The sequence below is a fragment of the Chiloscyllium punctatum genome, chromosome 18, assembly GCF_047496795.1.
Source record: "Chiloscyllium punctatum isolate Juve2018m chromosome 18, sChiPun1.3, whole genome shotgun sequence".
In the NCBI taxonomy this organism is placed as follows: domain Eukaryota; kingdom Metazoa; phylum Chordata; class Chondrichthyes; order Orectolobiformes; family Hemiscylliidae; genus Chiloscyllium; species Chiloscyllium punctatum.
The window spans coordinates 36,069,530-36,090,559 of record NC_092756.1 but is presented as its reverse complement, the minus strand read 5'-3'; the positions used below and the strand labels follow the sequence as shown (position 1 = coordinate 36,090,559).

At 43.9% G+C, this 21,030-nt stretch overlaps 2 long non-coding RNA genes across 2 annotated transcripts in view; one reads left to right on the top strand and one right to left on the bottom strand.

The window, feature by feature from the left end:
• Positions 1–205: 205 nt before the first annotated feature.
• LOC140488930 (uncharacterized) lies at positions 206–2,085 on the bottom strand. The gene is made up of 3 exons (XR_011963065.1): positions 1,935–2,085; positions 1,718–1,852; positions 206–604 (listed from the first exon to the last, which is right to left on the bottom strand). It is a non-coding gene; the product is annotated as an uncharacterized lncRNA (long non-coding RNA).
• Positions 2,086–8,133: 6,048 nt separating this feature from the next.
• The window catches only part of LOC140489141 (uncharacterized), a 30,951-nt gene continuing 18,054 nt past the window's right edge, over positions 8,134–21,030 (top strand). Inside the window, exons 1-3 of the long non-coding RNA XR_011963087.1 lie at positions 8,134–8,239; positions 15,306–15,412; positions 20,849–20,974. This is a non-coding gene — a long non-coding RNA (uncharacterized lncRNA). The remainder of the gene's footprint in view (positions 8,240–15,305; positions 15,413–20,848; positions 20,975–21,030) is intronic.

Here is a 21,030-nt window from a genome sequence, read left to right as displayed (position 1 = left end):
GTATCCTGAGCCTACAGGATTATTTACACACAGTATTGAAGTTCTCAGGCCGCAGGATTTTTCACCCGCTATATTGACCATTCTCAGACCATAGGATTATTTACAAACAGCATTGACCGTCCTCAGGCCACAGTAATATTAACACACAGTATTGTGCATTCTCAGTTCCCAGGATTATTCGCACACAGTATTGACCAACCTCAGGAAAGAATCATTCAAACACAATATTGGCCATTCTCAGGATACGGGATTATTTACACACAGTACTGAAATTCTCAGGCCGCAGGATTTTTCACAATCTATGTTCACAATCCTCAGGCCAAAGGATAACTAACACTCAGCATTGACTATCCTCAGGCCACAGGGGTATTCACACATTATTGACCATCCTCAGGCCACTGGATTGTTCACACATCATTGGGGCAATCACAGGCGACACAGTATTGATATTCTCAGGCCACGTGAGAATTCACACACTGTACTGACCATTCTCAGGTCCCAGGATTATTCACACACAGTCTTGACTATCCTCAGGTCTCAGGATTATTCACACACTGTATTGACTCTCCTCTGGTCTGCCAGCAACAGGAGTAGATCTGTTAACCTGAAAGGCATTTAAATGGTCATTGGATAGTCATATGGACGAGAATGGAATAGTGTCAGCTACTTGGGCTTCAAATTTGTTCCACAGCTTGGCGCAACATCGAGAGTCAAAGAGCCTGGACTGCGCTGCCACATTCTATGTTCTAGAGGGAATAAATATGAAAGGAGCAAAGAAAGACGTAAAAGGGATTGGAGGAGAACATTTTCCACACATAGAATGGTGCAGGTATGGAATGAGCTTCCAGAGGCAGTGGTCGAGCAAAGTACAATAACAACATGCAAAAGACATTTGGGCAGGGACATGGAGAGGAGAAGCTTTGAAGGGATTTGGGTCAAATGCAGGGAAACTCGAATCGTTCAGGGTCTCCGGTCATTATGAACTATTTGAATCAAAGGAACGGTTTCCGTGCTGTATGACTCTGTCTCCAGTGATTGGAGGAGGAGATTACTTAGATAAGGCATGTTGTAGACACTGAAGCAAGTTACAGCGACAGGGATGGTAGTCTGGAATGCAGTACATTTCAAATATGTGGAGGGACGATTGGGATAGGAGGAGGTTACAGAGATAGGATCTGTTATAGGAGTTACAAATTATTGAAGACACTGGTCCACAAGACATGCCGTAGATGCAGCGTTGGAGAGTAGCAAGTCTTAGTACAACAGAACTTAAAGCCAGGGTGGTGATTGTGCATGAGGTGGGGATATTCTGTACTCCCCCTCCAGAACTGTATCGATGTCATGTCTTGTTAACAGAGATTTGGAGCCTTCTCATTGCTTTCTGCTCGGTTGTCGAGACTGGATGAAGTTAGCAATATTGAGGGTTGTAGAGTTAGCGAGGACTCTTTAGACTGGTCACGGTTACAAGCCTCTCGTGGGAGGCCTGCTTTCCCCTCTGTTGTCCAGATGCTCACCAAGGCAGCACAGGCCTGGATTGAAAACTGGGAACTCTCGATGCTGTCTCAGTGCAACAAAACATACAGTGGGGGTGGTGATTGAGCCTGAGGTGTGTCTGTACCATGCTCTCCCTCCAGCACTGTATCAGTGTCATGTCTTGTTAGCCGATGTTTGGAGATATCTCATTGCTCTCTGCTCTGTGCACTGTGAGTGATCTAACCTCACTGCAGGATTTATTGAATGCTCCAGATTTCCCTGCCCTTTGTCGCTCTGGCTGACCAACCATCTTCAATGAGGTGATGGATGAGACACCCAGCAATTGGGAAGACTATTGAGTCGGGAACTTCCTAAATACCTACAGGAGACAGAGAAATAGACAGTCTCTGAAATTAGGGTGATGGAAACACATGCAGAATGGTAATAATTGCCATACTGACCTGAAAAATCCCAATCTCCATCTCTGGTCTGTGCTGCTTCATCTCTCTGGAGAGATGGATTCTGTTGGCTCAGGATCTGGAGTAGCTGGAAGAGTGAGAGACACTGACAGAGGCAGCAATTAAACCCTCACAGTGAGGAATACCAAATGGAGAGATACTGAGTGATATCAACAGAGCGCAGGAAGATTTCGTAACAAACCATTGTGTAGAAAGAAGGGGTTTTGATTCATTTTGCTTCTGGTGTCAGTGCTCAGGGATGGGAAACCTGTGAGAAGGTGAAGTGATGGCCTGGTGGTATTATCGCTGTGCGATTTATCCAGAAACTCAGCCATGTTCAAATTCCACTATTGTAAATAGGTGAATGCATGAGTGGTGTGAAGACTGGAGAGGGTTACAGTGATATCATGTGCTCTCCAGGCTGGCGGAAGGTGCACAGATGGGGAGGTTGGTAAGGACTCGAGGATGTTAGAAACAGGGTGGGCTGTAGGTTCTGGACAAGATGACAGAGATGAGGAGCTTTTTTGAGCACAGAGACCGTAACTGTTAGCTTCAAAGACATTATGGAAAAAGATAAGGGTAATGCAGAAGCTAAGTATCTAAACTTGGGGAGGCCATTTATCATTAGATTATCACTGTCATTCAACGTTATCATTAGACTGGCAAGCCAAGACTGCAAGGAACTACACTATTATTGGAAACTACTATTTGGAACACGGGAGATGTTAAATGTGATGCAGTGAGAATTCAGAGCAAATGTGTTTTGCGAGGAGTGAATGGCTTAAACAGCACATTTAGCAAATACTGATCAAGCGATATTGTGAGTTTGAGAAAGAAAATACAGAGCAATAAAAACAGACGAAGCCATTCAAAAGTCTAGAGTGTGTGGGGCAGGGGGAATGGGGTGGATGCTGGGGGTGGTGGTTGTAGTCCTTAAAAATGAACAGGCAAACAACGGTCACAAAATATCCTTAGCTAATAATGTTAAGGATAAGCCACAAGGTACTTAATAAGTACAGTTAGAGTAAGAGAATTCCCAACTAAGCAGTGGGGCCTGTTAGAAACCAAAGGGACAATCAGTGCATGGAGCCAGAGGAAGAAGGTGAGGTCTTCAATGAATACTTCCCATCTGTATTCACACAGGAGAAAGACATTGAAGCCAGGGATGGTGAGGTTCAGGAACATCTTAAGATCAATGAGGAGGAGGCATTAAATATTTTCACAGGCAAAAAGGTGGAGAAATACCCAGTAACAATCAAATATATCCCAAGCTGCTATGGGAGGTAATGGAGCAGATTGCTGGGGCCCTGGCAGATATATTTAATACTTTGCTGGCCACAGCTGAAGTGCTGAATGACTGGAGGATCGCTAATGTGATTCCTTTGATCAAGAGCAGCAGGGATAGGCAAGGTAATTACACAGCAGATAGTCTGATAGGAGGGGGAGGGAAATTATTGGAAACAATTCTGAGGAACACGATGAATCAACATTCGAAAGGACAGGAATATATTAGGAATTATCTGTATGGATTTGCTTGAGGACTGTCCTCTGATTTTGATGAGGGCAGTGCAGATGATGTGGGTTACATGGAGTTCATTAAGGACTTTGACAAGGTCCCACATGGAAGGCTGGTCCAAAAGGGAAGAGCCAATGGGATCCAAGGCAAGTTGATAAATTGTATCCACAATTGGTGGAGGATTGTTTTTACGATTGGAAGCCTTTATCCAGTGGATGTACAACAGGGATCTGTGCAGGAACCATCTCGGATTAATATCTCAGATATGAAAGCAGAAGGAATCATTAGTAGGTTTATCGATGACATGAAAAGTGAGGGTGTTGTCCACAGTGAGGGGGATGGTCTCAGGCTGCAGTCTGATATCGATCAGATGATAAACTGAGCAGGGTAATGGCAGACAGAGTTTACTTCTGATCACTGTGAGGTAATGCACTGTGGGGAGTCTCGTAAGCGAACAGTATACATCATGAATGGTAGGTCCTCCTGGAGAACTGAGGAACACAGGGACCTTGGTGGGCAAGTCCCTGGATGTCTGAAGATGTCAGCACAGGTACACAGTCATTATGTAAGTGGCCCAACTGGAGAATGGGGCTAACCTGACCTCCCCTTGCGAAACAAGGTCGGGAACGGGACTGAGGTGTTAGTGGGGGAGCACTTTGGAAAGTCACCACAATTGTATTAATTTGAAAATAGCGATGGAAAAGGACAGGCCTGGTCCACAAGTTCAAGTTATACCACGGAGCAAGATAGTATTAGACATAAATTTTAAAAGTAGATCTGGGAGGCTATTTGCAGGTAAAGGGAATCTGCCAAATAGGAATATTTTAAAACCAAGATAAAAGGAGCGTTCAGTGCCAGCGTGTTCCTGTTAGTGTGCAGCTCAATGCTGACTGAATTAAGAAATACTGGCTGGGTTTCGAGGCTCTGGTCAAGAAAACAGGGGGGCACATTACTGGCTGACTCAAGTGAATCCCTTCAGGAGCATCGGGGCTGTAGAAATACTCTTAGGATGGAAATCAGGAACGTAAAGACGGAACATAAGATAGCTTCGGCAGAGAAAGTTAAGGAGAATTGAAAGAGATTCTATAAGTGTATTAAGAGCAAAAGAAGAGTGAGGGACAAAACAGGTATCCATAATGATCAATGAAGGCAACAATGTGGTCAACTACAGAATCCGAAACAAATATTTCACTTTGGAACTTAGTGTGGATAAAGACTGGGGCGCTCAGGGGACTAAACCATGTTTGTCTGAACTACTATTAGAATACTGCGTGCAATTCTGGTCTCAATGCCATCGGGAGGATGTTATGGAACATGAAAGGTTCGGAAGAAATGAACAAGGATGCTGCCAGGGTTGAAGGGTTTGCTCTTCAGGGAAAAGCCTGTATAAGCTGGGGCTGTTTTCACTTGAACATGGGAGGCTGAGGAGTTACCTGATAAAGGTCTTTAAAATCATGATGGTCATCGATAGGGTCAATAGACAAGGTCTTTTTCCCAGGCTGGGGGTTTCCAAACCGACAGGGCATAGCTTTAAAGTGCGAGAGGAACGTTTCGAAGAGACCTAAAGGAAAACTGGTTCCGGCAGAGTCTATGGAATAAACTGCCAGAGGAAATAGTGCAGGCTGATAGAAATACATTTTATATGATGGGTATATGAATAAAAAGGATTTAGAGGGATATTGGCAAAATTCTGGCAAATGTGACTAGATACATCATGCAGGAGTTGGTCTGAAGGATCTGTTTCCGTGCTGTACATCTCTACAACTCAATGTCTTGAAATGAGTCCACATTATCGAAGAGGAGGTGCTGGAGGTTTTAAACCACAAAGGTAGATAAATCCCCAGGCCCTGATTAAATGTATCTCAGGACATTGTGGGAAGCTGGTGAAGAAATTGTAGGGCCCCTAGCAGAGATATTTGTCCCATGTGTGATAGGCAGGTAGACTGGAGGGTGGCATTGTGGACAGTGAAGAAGGTTTTCTGAGATTACAAAGGGATCCTGATGAAATGCGTGAATGGCTGAAAAACTGTAGATGGAGTTCAATCTGTATAATGCGAGGGAATGCATTTGGTACAACAAACACAGGCAGGGCCTATCCAATTAATGGTAGGACCTTCAGTAGTGTTGTAGAACAGAGGGCCATCGAGGTATAGGTACATAATTCTTTGAAGTTTGCAACATGGAGACAGGATGGTTAAAAAGGGACTTGCCACACTTGCTTTCATTACTTTGGATATTGGAGTTGGGAAGTCACATTGAGATTATACAGGCCATTGGTGAGTCCTCTTCTGGAATACTGTGTCCAGTTCTGGTCGCCCAGTTATCGGAAGGATATTATTAAGCTCGAAAGGGTTCAGATGAGATTTACTGGAATGTGGCTGGTTATGAAAGTTCTAAAGAAAGGCTGAATAGGTTGGTATTTTTTTCATTGAAACCTGAATGTTGACAGATGACCTCGTAGAAGTTTATAAAATAATGAGGGGAATAGATAGAGTTAATGGGAGCTGGTTTTTTCCCCAAGGACAGAGGAGTTTCAAGACTAGAAGCTACATTTTTAAGCGTAAGAGGAGAGACATTTAAAAAAAAAGTCGTGAGGGTCACATTGTAACACTGATGATTGTGTGTGGAATGAACTTCCCAAGGAAGGGGTGAATGTGGGGACAATTACAATGTTTAAAAGACATTAGGATTAGTACATGAATAGGAAAGGTTTGAAGGGATAGGATCAAGGTACAGGCAGGTGGGACAAGATCAGTTTTCGAGTATGGTTAGCATTGACCGAACAGTGTGGTCTGACTCTCTGACTATGATTATAATGTTCTGTCATTAATTAACAAAGGCTGCAAGAGGAAGCCAGGAAACTACAGACTGATGAGCCAGACATCAGGGTGCGTCAGTTGTTGGAGGTCATTCTGAGAGGTAGGTGGTATTTGGAATGACAAGGACTGATTACGGCAGCCAGTATGGCTTTGTGCATGGGAAAACATGCCTCACAAATTTGACTTGAAGATAGATGAAGGCAGAGCAACAGACGTTGTTTCTGGCTTCAGCAACCCTTGGTCAGGGTGTAGCATGATACATTGGTTAGTAAGGTTAGGTCACAAGGGATCAGGGAGAGCTAGCCAACTGGATACAAAATGGGATGACAATGGGAGACAGAGGGTGGTGGCAGAGGGTTGTTGTTCAGACTGGGGCCTCTGACCAGCAGTGTGCTGTAAGGATTGGTGCTGGGGCCACTGTTGTGCACCACTTACATAAATAATCTGAGTGAAAATATAGGAGTCCCTGTTAGCATGTTTGTGGATACCAAGATTAATGGAAGAGTGGGCAGGGAATATAGTTATCGAAGGGGATGTGCAACCTGTGAGCAGACGAAGTTATGGCCTAGGGGCATTATTGTGAAGCAATTTATCCAGAAACTCAGCAAAAGTTCTCTGGACAGTTTTAAATCCCGCCATTGCAAATGATTGAATGTGAATGAAATGCTTCAAAAAAGATTTAATTAAAAACAGGTAAGTGAGTATTAAACAATTGCTGATGATAAGAAAAATCCATCGGGTGCATTCCTGTCTTTAGTGAAGTAATCTAAGATGGGACTGGGATACAGAACTGGTATTACAGAACAACAGCTGAGGGAGGGACAGGACAGGCAGCTCAATGTTCCAGGGGACAGATGATGCAGGAAGGACAGAAGGGGAGCTGAGAGAGGAGGAGAGCTGCTGGTTCTGATGGGGTGATACATCCCAGCAGGACTGAGAGAGGATATTCCTGCAGGATCGCCCAGTGAAGCTGTGTTCGTGGAATTAATCAATAACAATGGGGCTTCCCTTTCCTCTGATTGTTCTACAGACCCCGATAACCGCGCCCTCCTGCACCTTGACCTTCTCAAGATGGCGGCCCTGACCATCCTCACTCTTCCCTCAAAAAAATGGCGGCCGTGACTCTGGCCCCTTCCTTGATCAGAGACCGCCACCTCTTTACCCGGGCCTGGAGGGACCTTTTCGATTATTTTAACCTTTATCCGGGACTTGTGAATTCTCTCCGCTCTTTCTCCCGGCGAGGCTCCCACACACCGGCTCTGAGCGCCGCTTTCTGAAGCCGATCGCAGCCGCTGCCGGAGAAAGCAGCTCCATGTCTCTCTCTGTCCTGACCGATGTGACACTGCGCATGCTCTGTATTGAAACCAAACCGCGCGTGCGTCTGAGGTTATCATTGAATTGAGAGAGAATATTCATAACTGCAAAGCCTGATGGGTACAATGTTATTCATTAACAATTGTTTTGTCGAGTTACAGTCATAGAGATGTCTAACAGTCAAATAGATTGTCCGGTCCAAATCAACCATAACGGCCAGGTATGTAAATTACCAGTCGTTCTAGGAGCTTGAAAAGAAGTTTCTTACTCGAGTTGTGTAAATCGATTTGAAATATGTACGTTATCAGATTTACATTTCAACTACAGTATTTCTTAAAGTCTCACATTGATTTATAAGAGACGTTTAATGCTCCACTATGTCGTGAGAATGTTCAATCCTGCAAAATAGTTTGCTCTCTGACCAATCTTGAAGCGTTCACTCCCGAGAATGCTTTGGCCCCTCTCCTCACTCACTCTGGTTCGAGGACCGGCCGCTACTCGGTCCTCCTGTTCCGCCCCTTCCTCCCAGTTGCACAGTTGATTCAGGCGTGACTTAGCAGGCAAGGGACAAAGGAAGTTCGAGTCGATGTTTTGTGATGTGGTGAAACTATCCCGAATCTTGGACCGAGGGGCCTGGGTTCAATTCACAGCTTGTGCAGGTGTGTGTAATAACAACTTTTACCAGGTTCATTAAGAAAAACAAGGGAAGTCATGAACAGAGAGAAAACAATAGAAAATGCATGCAATGTGGTGGGACTCTCAATGCTCAGATGATTTGACTCTTTACCAAGCGTATCAGGGTCCCAGTACAGACTCTTGCACGCCTCTTAGTGCACAGCCAGATACCACGATTGTGGGGGCAAAATGTTGTGCGCTATAGAGGTGCTTTTCTGGAAGGCGCTCAGTTTTTGTGGTGAAAACTGTTGAGAAGGAGTCGGGTTTTGTATGGAGCTACCTGTCCCCCTCCTGTTGCAGCCTCTTATTATTGTCGTGGCTCTACTTCGTACATGGAGAAAGTGAGGACTGCAGATGGTGGAGATCAGAGCTGAAAAATGTGTTGCTGGAAAAGCGCAGCAGGTCAGGCAGCATTCTCTACCTTGTACATGTTTGGTAGAGATCAGTGCACTTCATAAGCCCACAATACAAGATCCATCACTCTGTTTAAGACAGTAAAAATCTCTTGTAGCACAATAGTCAGAGAACAATACAGCGCAGAACAGGCCCTTTGGTCCTTGATGTTGCGCCAACCTATGAACTATTCTCAGCTCGTCCCCCTACACTATCCTGAAATCACCCATGTGCTTATCTAAAGGATTGTTTAAATCTCACTAACGTGGCTGAGTTAACTACATTAGTAGGTAGTGGATTCCATGTCCTAACCACTCTGAGTAAAGAACCTGCCTCTGACATCTGTCTTAAATCTATCACCCCTCAATTTGGAGATATGCCCCCTTATACACACTAATGTCATAATCCTAGGAAAAAGAATTTCACTGTCTACCCTATCTAAGCCTCCGATCATCTTGTATGTCTCTATCAAATCCTCTCTTCGCCTTCTTCTTGCCACTGAGAACACGTTCAAGTCTCTCAATCTTTCCTCATAAGACCTTCCCTCCAGACCACACAACATCCTGGGAAATATCCTCTGCGCCTTTTCCCATGCTTCCACATCCTTCCAGAAATATGGGCACCAGAACTGCACACAATATTCCAAATATGGCTACACCAGTGTTTTGGATAGTTGCAGCATGATATTGCGGCTCCAGAACTCAATCCATCTCCGAATGAAATCTAACACACTGTATGCCGCCTTAACAGTACTGTACATCTGGTGGCAACTTTCAGGCATCTATGTACATGGCCTCCAACATCCTTCTGCACATCTACACGACCAAGAATCTTTCCATTGACCCAGTACTCTGCCTTCCTGTTATCCTTCACAAAGTGCATCACCTTACATTTAGCTGCATTGAACTCCATTTGCTACATTCAGCCCAATTCTGCAGTTTATCAAAGTCCTCCTGCAACCTGTAACATTCTTCCACACTGTCCACTACTCCACACTGACTTTGGTGTCGTCTGCAAATTTACTAATCCATCCCCTATGCCTGCGTCTAACACCTTTATAAAAATGACAAACAGCAGTGATCCCAAAACAGACCCTTGTGGCACACCACTAATAACCGCACTGGAGGCTGATTATTTTCCATCATCCACCACTCGCTGCCGCCTTTCAGAAAACCAGTTTCTAATCCAAACTGCTAAATCACACTCAATTCCATGTCACTGCATTTTCTCTAACAGCCTACCATGTGGAACCTTATTAAAGGCTTTACTGAAGTCCATGTATACCACGTCAACTGCCCTACCTTATCTATATGCTTGGTCACCATCTCAAAAAACTCAATGAGATTTGTGAAACACGACCTGCCCTTGACAAAACCATATTGACGATTTGAAATCATATTGTTGTTTGCCAGATGATTACAAATAGTGTCTCTTATAATCCTTTCCAAAACATTTCCTACAACAGAAGTAAGGGTCACTGGTATATAATTACCTGGGTCATCTCTACTTCCCTTCTTGATCAAGGGCATAACATTTGCAATCATCCAGTCCTCTGTTACTGAACTTGTAGGCAATGACAGCTCAAAGCAAAGACTTTGGCTTTGATAATCTTCTCCCTCGCTTCCCAGACAATCTACGGACAAATCCCATCTACCCCAGGGGACTTGTCTACATTCAATCCTTCTAGAATTGATAACACCTGTTCGAAACTAACCTCTATCCTTTCTAGTCTAACATCTTCTACCTCATTATTATCTACAATATTCTAATTTTCCTGAGTGAAAACGAATGAGAAATATTCGTTTCGCACTTCTCCAATTTCCAGTGTCCACACTCAACTTCCCACTTCTGTCTTTGATTGGCCCGATTCCTACCCTATCCTTTATTCCTCACATACCTATAGAAAGCTTAAGGGTTCTCCTTTATTCTATTCGCTAAAGACTGCTCGTGTCCTCTCTTTGTTCTTCTTAACCCTCTTTAAAGCCTTCCTAGCTGATCTGTAAGTCTCCATCGCCTCATCTGTACCATTTGCCTCATCAAAACATAAGCCTCCTACTTCTTCTTAACAAGAGATGCAATTTCTGTGGTAAACCACAGTTTCCTTACCTTATCACTTCCTCCCTGCCTGACAGGGACATACCTATCAAGGACACACAATATCTGTTCCTTAAACCAGCTCCACATTTCCATTGTCTGCATCCACTGCATTTCACTACCCCATCCTGTGCATCCTAATTCTGAATCGCATTATAATTGCCACTGCCCCATTGATAAGTCTTCACCCGTGGCATGTACCTATCCCTTTTCATCGCCAAACTAAACATAACTGAATTATGATCACTCTCTCCAAAGTGTTCACCTACAACTAAATCAAACACCTAGTCCCGTTCATGACCAAGCACCAGATCCAATGTGGCATCCCCTCTTGTCGGCCCTTCGACATACTGTGTCAGGAAACCCTCCTGTACACATTGGACAAAAACTGAACCATCCAACGTACTATTTCCAGTCAATGTTGGGGAAGTTAAAGTCCCCCACAATGACCACCATGTTACTTTCACTCCGACCCAGAGTAATTTTGCTAATCATCTCTTCCCCCTCCCTGGAACTCTGTGGTGGCCTGTAAAAAATCCAAGCAGTGTGACCTCCCCTCTCTTGTTTCTAACCTCAGCCCACACTAATTCAGTAGACAAGTCCTCATCAAATGTTCTCTCAGCCACCATTCTACTATCCTTGACTAACATGACATGCATGGGCCCATTACGGTGCTTCAAATTCCATGAGGCAGCCATACTGTCTATGACAGACAGACTTAGTCTGGAACCTCCTCTATCCTTAAGACCTTATGCACTGCCTATGCTCCTCCATTTCCCCTTTGCACGTTCCCTTTTCATCCCACCCCACCTGCATCACTCCACAATTGGAGCTGTCAAGAGCAGAAGTCTGTGGAATACCCTCCCTAACCTTCTCTCTCCTCCGTTACGATCTATTTTAAAATCATTCTCCTCAATCAATGTTTTGATCATCCATGAAGCACCTTAGGAGATTTGCCGTTGTGAAAGATTCCATACAAAGCAAGTAGTTGTTGTTATTGCTGTACATTAGGAGAAACAGGAATGATGCTTTCAAAATTCTAACAAGAAAGTGATAGGCACAGTGTGTAGGCTAAATAATAACATCACAATGGGATGGGCAATATACAAAGAAATAACTAATGCCTGTAAAAATGGTACGGCTATTATCATGGGTGATTTTAATCTATATGTAGATTGGTCAAACCAGCTCAGTCAGGGTAGCCTTGAGGAGTTCATTAAGTGTATCCATGATAGTTTTTTGAACAGTATGAAATGTAACCGACAAGGAGCAAGCTATCCAAGATCTGGCCCCCGTGCAATGAAACAGGAATAATTAATGACCTCAGAGTTAGGGATCCTCTTGCAAGAAGTGTTCACTGTATGGTTGAATTTAGAGTACATCTGGAAAGTGTGAAGATAAAATTTAATATCTTGGTCCTGTGTTTGAACACGGGGAAAATAGAATGAGGGAGAACCTGGATAAAGTAGACTGAAAACAAAGATTTTATGGTGGGACAGTTGATGAGCAGTGAAAGATTTTCAAAGACATTTTAGGAAGTGCTCAGCAAAGGCATATTCCAGTGAAAAGGAAGGACTATAAGAAAAGGCGGTGGACAAAAGATAGGGAATTCTACACCAGTTACCTTATTCTCTGTAGTTGGAAAGATGCGTGGATCTATTATCAGGGAAGAAATAGCAGGGAATCTCGATAGAAATTGTCCCATTGGGCAGACAGAGCATGGATTCATGAAGGGCAGGTCATGCTTGACAAATCGTTTGGAATTCTAAGAAGACATTTCAAGCAAGGTGGACAACGGGGACCCAGTGGACGCGGTGTACCTGGATTTGCAAAAGGCCTTCAACAAGGTGCCACGCAAGTGGCTGTTGCATTATATAAGGGTGCATGGGATAGAGTATTAGCTTTGATAGAAGATTGGTTGACTAACAGGAAGCAAAGAGTGGGGATAAATAAGCCTTATTCTGGCTGGCAATCAGTAACTAGTAGCGTGCCTCTAGGATCAGTGTTGGGACTGCAATTATTTAGAATTGATACAGATGATTTGGAGTTGGGGACCACATGTAGGGTGTCAAAGTTTGCATATTAGACTAAGATGAGTAGCAGGTCAAAGTGTGCAGAGGACTGGGAAACGTTGCAGGGGAACATAGATACATTGAGTGAGTGGGCAATGGTTTGGCAAGTGCAATATTATGTTCATAAATGTAAAGTCATTCTCTTTGGTTGGAGTAACATTAATAAAAAGATTATTACTTGAATTTTTAAAAAGTTACATTATTTGCTATGCAGAGGCACCTAAACATCCTTCTGCAGGAGGGTTAGTCACCAGGTATAACAATCAATTCAGAAGGCAAATGGAATTTTGTCCTTCATTGCTGAAGGGATTGTGTTTAAAAGCAGAGGTTATGTTCTCGCTATAATGGGTGCTGGTGAGGCCACACCTGGAGTACTGCATGCAGTTTTTACCTCCTTACGTGCTCAAGGATGTACTGGCACTAGAGGGGGTGCAGAGGAGATTACCTATGTTGATTCCGGAGGTGAGGGGTTTGGCTTAACAGAGACGGAGTAGATTGGGATTATGTTCATTGGAATTCAGAAGAATGGGAAATATATAAAATAATGAATGGAATGCATAAATAGAAGTAGAGAGGATGTTTCCACTGGCAGATGAAGCCAGGACAAGAGGGCATCAGCACAAGATTAGAGGCAGCAAATTTAGGAGTGAATTGAGAAGGAACGTCTTGACCTCGATGGAGTGCATTGCCCAGGGAAGTAGTTGATGCTAGTTCAATGAACGTTTTTAAAGCTAAGTTAGTTTTTTTTAAAAGGAAATAACTAATTAAGGAATATGGTGAGAACGCGGGTAAATGGTTCTGCATCCACAAAATGATCAGCCATAATCTTATCGAATGGTAGAGCAGGCTCGAAGCGCAGGACGGCCTTCTCCTTTTCCAAGATCTTTTGTTCTTATGTTATGCATTCCTCCCTCACTCGTGACTTGTAGATGCTGGTGTTGGATTAGGATGGACAAAATTAAAATTCACAGAACACCAGGTTATAGTCCAACCGGTTTATTTGGAAGCACTACTTTGCTGGTCCTTCATCAGGTGGTTGTGTGATTTTTAACTTTGTCCCTCACTCTTGTAACTGAGAAACAGCAACAAAAGCCACGAAGCAGTGCGCAAGCTCCAGCCAACAGTTGGTATTGTGGACAATGAAGAAGATTATCTCAGAATACAATGGGATATTGATCAGATGGGCCAATGGGCTGAGGACAGGTAGATAGGATTTAATTTACATAGATTAGGTTCGGATAACTGGTTGGCAAAAACCGGTTGGACCGAAGAAGTGTTCGATGTCAGCGGCGGACCAATGGAAAGGCAGGGGCGGACCTGGAGGACTTGGCGGGTCATTTGGTCCTCCGGCCAATCAGTGAATGAGGGCGGGACTAGACTATACCACGTGATCATCCTCGCGGTGGGCGTAGATGTTGGGGATGTCTGCGCGGAGAGCTGTCGGTAAGGAAAGAAATAAACAGCAGGAAGCGGGAGGGAAATGGTGTTGGTATTGTCTGAGAGGTTTTACAATCATTTGGTACACATCGGAAGATACAACTTTGAACTTTACAGTCCCGTTTTTGCAGCAAACGGGAATATGCCTCGTTGAGTAATCGGTCCGAGTGAGCGCCGCCATCTTTATTCGGGGCAATGATTCACTGGACACGAGCGCGGCCGCCAGCTTTGTAGGGGGCAAAGTTCAGAGGGATGTATGTACAGCCTTCCCTGGTAAAAAGAGTCATAGGGCAGGATTTACACAGAGCACATTCAAACCCAGAGAAATGGACTTTTTTCTGGATTTGTTTCATCATTCTTTTAAATGATTTGGATGTGAATAGAGGCCGTATAGTTAATAAGTTTGCAGGTGACACCAAAATTGGAGGTATTGTGGACAATGAAGAAGGTTATCTCAGAGTACAGTGGGATATTGATCAGATGGGCCAATGGGCTGAGGAGTGGCAAAAAGGATTTAATTTAGGTAGATTAGGTTAGGATATCTGGTTGGCATAGGTTGGACTGAAGAAGTCTATTTCTGTGCTCGACATCTTTGACTGTGGGATCATAAAAGTGAACTCTGCTCTGATTCACCTCTGGGTTCTCTGTCCACTTGTTCCTTATCTAGCTTCCTCAGTCTCTCATGGGTGTAGTTTTGCTCTGTATAGTATTTTACTATTACTTTCACAGCTGTTTTCTAAATGAATTGAAAAATGTAGAGCTGGAAAACCCAGCAGGCCAGGCAGCATCCGAGGAGCAGGAGTATCAACGTTTCGGGCATAAGCCCTTCTTCAGGAATGTAAATGAATTGTCCACTGCTGCCGGTTCCTGACCGTATGCTGTTCCATTATCAGGTTATTTTTTCCACAATATCTTAGACAGTCAAGAATTCTTTTTTCCAATAAGCGAGTGCATTTTCCTTCCATTTCTGACAGTCAAATTCTGCACCATTTTCATTCCCTGTAATTCATATTGCACTCCATGAAACATCAACTGTGTATTTCTCCTTCCACAGAAACCAGTGATCAATGCCAAAGCCTTGTTGCCTGTGGAGAGGGTGATGTTTGACTTCCTTGTACTGCTGCAGTTTGTATGGTGAAGGTGCGCCTCCAACGTGGTTGGGTAAGAGACATGACAGATTATTCACTCAGCGATATTGAAGAGTAGAAGATATCTGTACAAATCATCATAGTTTTAATTTCACAAAAATATTATTGAGAAGTTTTGACATAAGGCTACAGATGGAGAATATTGTGTCCAGTGACCACAACCATTGCCAAATAAGCAGTTTTTCAAGAATGCCTTAAAGGAAGAAAGTAGATCTTAGTGGGTTAGAGTGGGGATTCCAGACCATGTTCCCTTGGAGTCTATAGAAACAGTCACACAGGTGAACTCAAAAATAAACACATCATTGAGAGTCTGAACTAAAATGAGTTATTGAGATATGAAAGGGTGTGTGGTGCAGGGAGATAGGAATGATTACAGCCAGGAATTAATTCAAAGGTGCAAAAGTAAATTGTTGTTGCCTATTGATCTTTTGATTGATCAGCAGGTTTTGGTACAAGTGAGCACTTTGGCAGTAGAGTTTTCAATATTCTTGAGATTATCGGGAGGGTGAATGTGGGATGCTGGCCAGGAGTGGGTTTAGACAATGAGATCTTGAGTTAACAAAAGGAATGAATGAGAGTTTCAGCAAATGAGTTGAGACTGCGGTGAGGTCAGGTGATATCACTGAAGTCGAAATAGTGGTCTTGGAGGGGGTCTGGCCTGTCATCCTCACCTCATTCAGCTGTTTGTCAGTTTGTGAATGAAGTCTATAACAAGCTCAGGAACTGAGTGGCCCTGGCAGAACCCAAACTGGGCATCGCAGAGCAGGTTATTGCTGAGCAGGTGCATCAGCCTTCCATCACTTCACTGCTGAGCGAGTGTGGACTGATGGAGGGGAATTGGCTGAGTTGGGTCTGCCCTGTGTTGTTGTGTTGGAACATCCCTGAGCAATGTTCCACAGTCAGTCGGTGCCAGTGCTGGAGCAGTACTTGCCTTGTTGGGCAGCAGGTTCTCGAGCACAGCCAACAGTATTATTGCCAGAATATTGGCAGGGCCCATACCTTTACACCGCTTATCCATTTCTTGATCTGATTTGAAATGAGTTTTCAACCAAGTCGATCCATATCTGTGATGTCAGGGACCAATGGAGAAGGCTCATCCACTTGGCACTGCTGGCTGAAAATCGCTGCTAATGCTGTCCTCTTATCTGGTGCATGAAAGTGTGAGACCCCTCTATCAGTAAGGGTGGGGATATCTGTGCTTCCTCCAATGAGTTGTTTAATTGTCCATCACTATTCTTGACTAGGTGTGGCAGAACTGCATAACTCCGATCTAATCTGTTGGTTCTATTTGGTGTTGCTTGTGCTGTTTGGCTTGCAGGTTTGGTAGCTGCACCAGGTTGGCACCTCATTTTTAGGTGTGCCTTGTACTGCTCCTGGCATGCCCTCCTGCATTCACCATTGAACCAGGGTTGATTCCCCTGGCTTGATGTTAATGGTCAAGTGGGGGATATCAGGCCATGAGATTTCAGATTGAGCTGGAGTGCAGTTCTACTGCTGTTGTTGGTCCACAGTGAGGCGGAAGTTGCAGGGTCAAGAGGGCTGATTGTGTGGTTGTATTTGCAAGTGCATTGATAGATGTAATGTGGTCCATCCAGTTTCATTCCTTTGCTGAGACTGTGCAGTGATTAATACAATGAGTGACTTGATGGGCCACTGTCGGGTTTCTTTCCCTCAAGGACATTGGGGATGTTTTTCTGCCATTGACAATGGTTCCATGGCAAACAGTAGATTCTTCATTCCAGGTATTTTTTTCTTGAATTCAGAGCCACCCTCTACCAATTTGGGATTCAAACCTGAACTTCAGTTGTATATTTTAATATTCTTGATAAATGATAAATACGACAGGTTTGTTCACTTAGTTTTAGAATCACTATCACAGGTTTTGTTTATTGTTTTGGAAATAAAAACACTGTCCATTATCCTGTCTCCTCCATCCTCCCCTCCAACAACAAGAGTGAGGAGCACATGGAGTTTCTCTGTCCATAACATTGAGACAATCCGATCAGCTGCCTCTGCTTCTTTCCTCCCTCTCCACTCGCCCACCGAGCCAAACTGCCTCACAACGGTGCTCCTCATTTTAGTCCTAAATTTGCATTTCCTGGAGTCCCTTGTCAAGCCTTATTAGAGGTCATCTTGACCATTTACCCTAGTGTAGCTAAATCATGGACATTCCAAATCTCTGTTTCATCCTCCTGCTTATCATCACCCCCCTCCCCTTTCGCAATTCACAGATATTGTTCCATGATCTATCTGTCTTTTCTGGTTATATCCTTCTCTCCCATTCTGCTAAAACCTAATATTTGACCTCACCATCATTGGAAAATCCTGCTCCGTCTCCACTCTCCCTTTCCTTTCTGAGTTCATTGTATTTGGTGTCCCTCCAGGATCTATCCTTGGCCCGTCCTGTTTCTCACCTCCATCCTGCCAGTAGGTAACGTCGCCCAAAAGCACTGTTAGGTTTCACATGTACACTGACAATGCTCAGCTCTCCCTCCCCATCATCCCTCTCCATTACTCCACCATTACTCAGTTATCAAACTGCTTACCACGCTTCGATTAGCTGCAATTCACTCCAATGCAACACTGTAATTGATAAACCCATTGCCTTCAGTTGCTATTCCAAATTCATTTCCCTTACTGCTGTGTCCCTCCCTCTCACTGGGAAGTGTCTGAGGCAGAACTACATTCTTCACAATATTGCTTTCATATCTGACGCCAAGGTGACCTTCTGATCAGACATGTACACAATCACAAACACCACAAATTCCAATCTCTAAAACGTTGCTTGTCTCCTTTTCACCCCAGCTCCATTGCTGCTGAAACCCTAACCTGTGTCGGTGTTGCCTTTAACTTGACAAATCTGAAACAGAACCCTTGATTCCGCGACTGACCCAGAATCTGGTTCAAGAACAACCCGTAATGGGACACATCCTCTCCATATTTACCCTGTCAAACCTCGACAGAATCCTGTATGTTTCAAAGCGATCTCCTCTCATTCTTCCAAAGTCCAGTGAGTATATTCCCAATTTATTCAGCCTTTGCTTACAGAATAATCCCTTCAAAACAAGGATCATCCCAATGGATCTTCTCTGAAATGCCTCCAATAAACTGCTCTATTTCATTAACTAAAGTGACCAAATCTGTTCACGTTACTCCAGATGTGGTCTCACTTGCCATTTGTTTAGTTGCCCTAAGGTATATACTCCAAACTCTTATATTGCAAACTCTTTGAAATAAGGGACAGCATTCCATTCCCTTTCCTGATTCCCTGTTGTAACTGTGTGCTCGCTTTCTGTGTTTCCTGCTCATTTTCCCCCAGTCCCTTTTTGGTGCAGCTTTCTACAGTTTATCCCAAGTTATACTCAATTAGCCAACTTGTTGCCCAGGTTTCCTGTGAATATCTCTCTGTAAACTGTTTATAACCTTTTGGAACTTTCCTGTTATGCCTTTTCTAGGAGATTTCCCCCCTCATTATTCGAAACATGTACTGGGAGCACTGGGCAGTGGGAAGCTTGCTCAGTTGCTATCTTTCAGGGATACTCTGTGTTTCATGACCGGGAGGAGCTTGCTGCCCATTGCTCAGAATGGAGACAACTTGCCCATCAAGCTGCATGAGCCTTTCACACCCCATGTCTTATTGAGTAGGCACAGCGGCAGAATGGAAGGAAAGAAAAGGAAGCAAATCCTGCTCTCCATATCTCACTGAATCTTGGGACATTCTGTCCCATGTTCAGTCACATGAAGTCCCAAGGTGGAAACTCATAGAAACCCACATAGATTTGCCCTTGAAGTGCCTGCTAACCTCCACCAGGGGTAATGTGTACAGTCCTCCTGGGCCAGGAAGAGGGGATTGTATGAGTTTCAAACTTGAACTGACAGTGACGGAATTTATAAACTTGTATTAAAGGTAGATATTCTTATGGTAATCTCAGTCACTGTAATGCCAAACTCTGACAGATTTACTCAATACATCAGGCCCTGGATATTCGTATTGTGTGAGAGTATTGTGTTCCAGATCAATACCATTTACTGAATAAAAGTTCTCCTTTGAATCAAACCATCCTCTCAATAGATCTTCCCAAATCTTCAACATGTGTCCTGTAATCCTTGTATAATGTGCTGATGGGTGTAAGGTTTATTATTACAACGTGTAACTTTTGTAAACCACTTTGTCACAGCTCCCCAAATTTCCTTTGCTACAAGGAGAATACTCTCAGTTTTTCCAAACCCCTGATTCCCCAATGTCTGTTTGCTCTCTGTAAGGTACACAGCAGGATTGTGTTGGAACATTCTCCACTTGCTGCATCAGTGCACCCCCCACCCCCCCAACAATATTAAAGAAAGTGAACATCCTCCAGTATAAAGTACTGTACCCGAGTGGTTTCCCATCCACCACCTTCAGCATTCTCTCTCCCCACCCTCGAGGCAGAGTGGCATCACTGTGTAAAATATCAAGTCAGCATTGTCCTACCCGACCATAGGACTGCTCTCTCATTAGAGAGAGATGTCTGGTAGTGGTTAACCTGAATATTACCACAGTGCAGGCAAGGGGGGAGGTTGAAAATGAGAGTCCATTAATTGCGGATGGTTATTCTTGATGAGTATTAGCAACACACATGTCACGTGACCAATTAATGTTAAAAAAGCCCCACAAATTCTGCAACTAAAATCCCCCATTCCTTGAACCATCCTGGTCAATCTCCTGTGCCCCCTCTCAGGGACCCTGCCACCCTTCACAATGTGTGGGCGATCTGTGGTTCGCACAGACCCAGCTGCTCTGAACCCTGTGGGTGATAGCATCGAGCAACAGTTGCACTAAACCTCACTGTCTGGAAGTGAGTGAGAGACAGAAATCCCGAAGGTATTTAAAATCTATTTAGGAACACACTTGCAATGCCAAGGCTGACAGGTCTATGGGCTCTGTGCTGGAAAATGGGATTAAAATAGTCATCTGGGAGATTTCTTTACAGCATAAACCCAATGGACCACAAAACCGTTTTCTGTCATGTAGACCACAGAAGCGTAATATAGGAATATGACAAGCCACAATAGAAACCAGGTCAGAGAAGGTGATATTAGAATAGATGATACGGAATTGATTAATGTTTTTTGGAGGAAAATGTGACAGAGGTAAAGCGGGACATTGTGGAGCTCTGGGTGCAGGAATCTGAAATAAAAATGGGTTATCCTGAAGGCTGGAATTAAAGAAAGGCACATCACAGAGATTTGTGAGGGTGGACAAGATTAAAGATAGAAAGTGTATTGAGACTGGAGGAGATTAGAGATTGGAGGATGTTGCAGAGATTGTGATGTCTTTGATGCAGAGATAGTGATAGTTCTACGGCTACAGAGGAATTATAGAGACCAGGATGAGTTGTTAGCTTTCCCAACACTACCTGTTTACTGATAATGATTGTTTCTCTGTCCTTATCTGCCATTACCTCCATAGGCCTGCGACAATGAGAGTACACAGACAGTATGTTCCTGTTAAGGCCAAGGCTGGGAGGCGTCGAGAATGCTGCATAACCTGCAAAATTGAGGCTCTGGTCAAGAAAATGAAGGAAGGATATGGCAGGTACAGACCACTGGGTTGGTGTGAATCTCTAGAGGACTATAAGGGCAGTAAGAGTA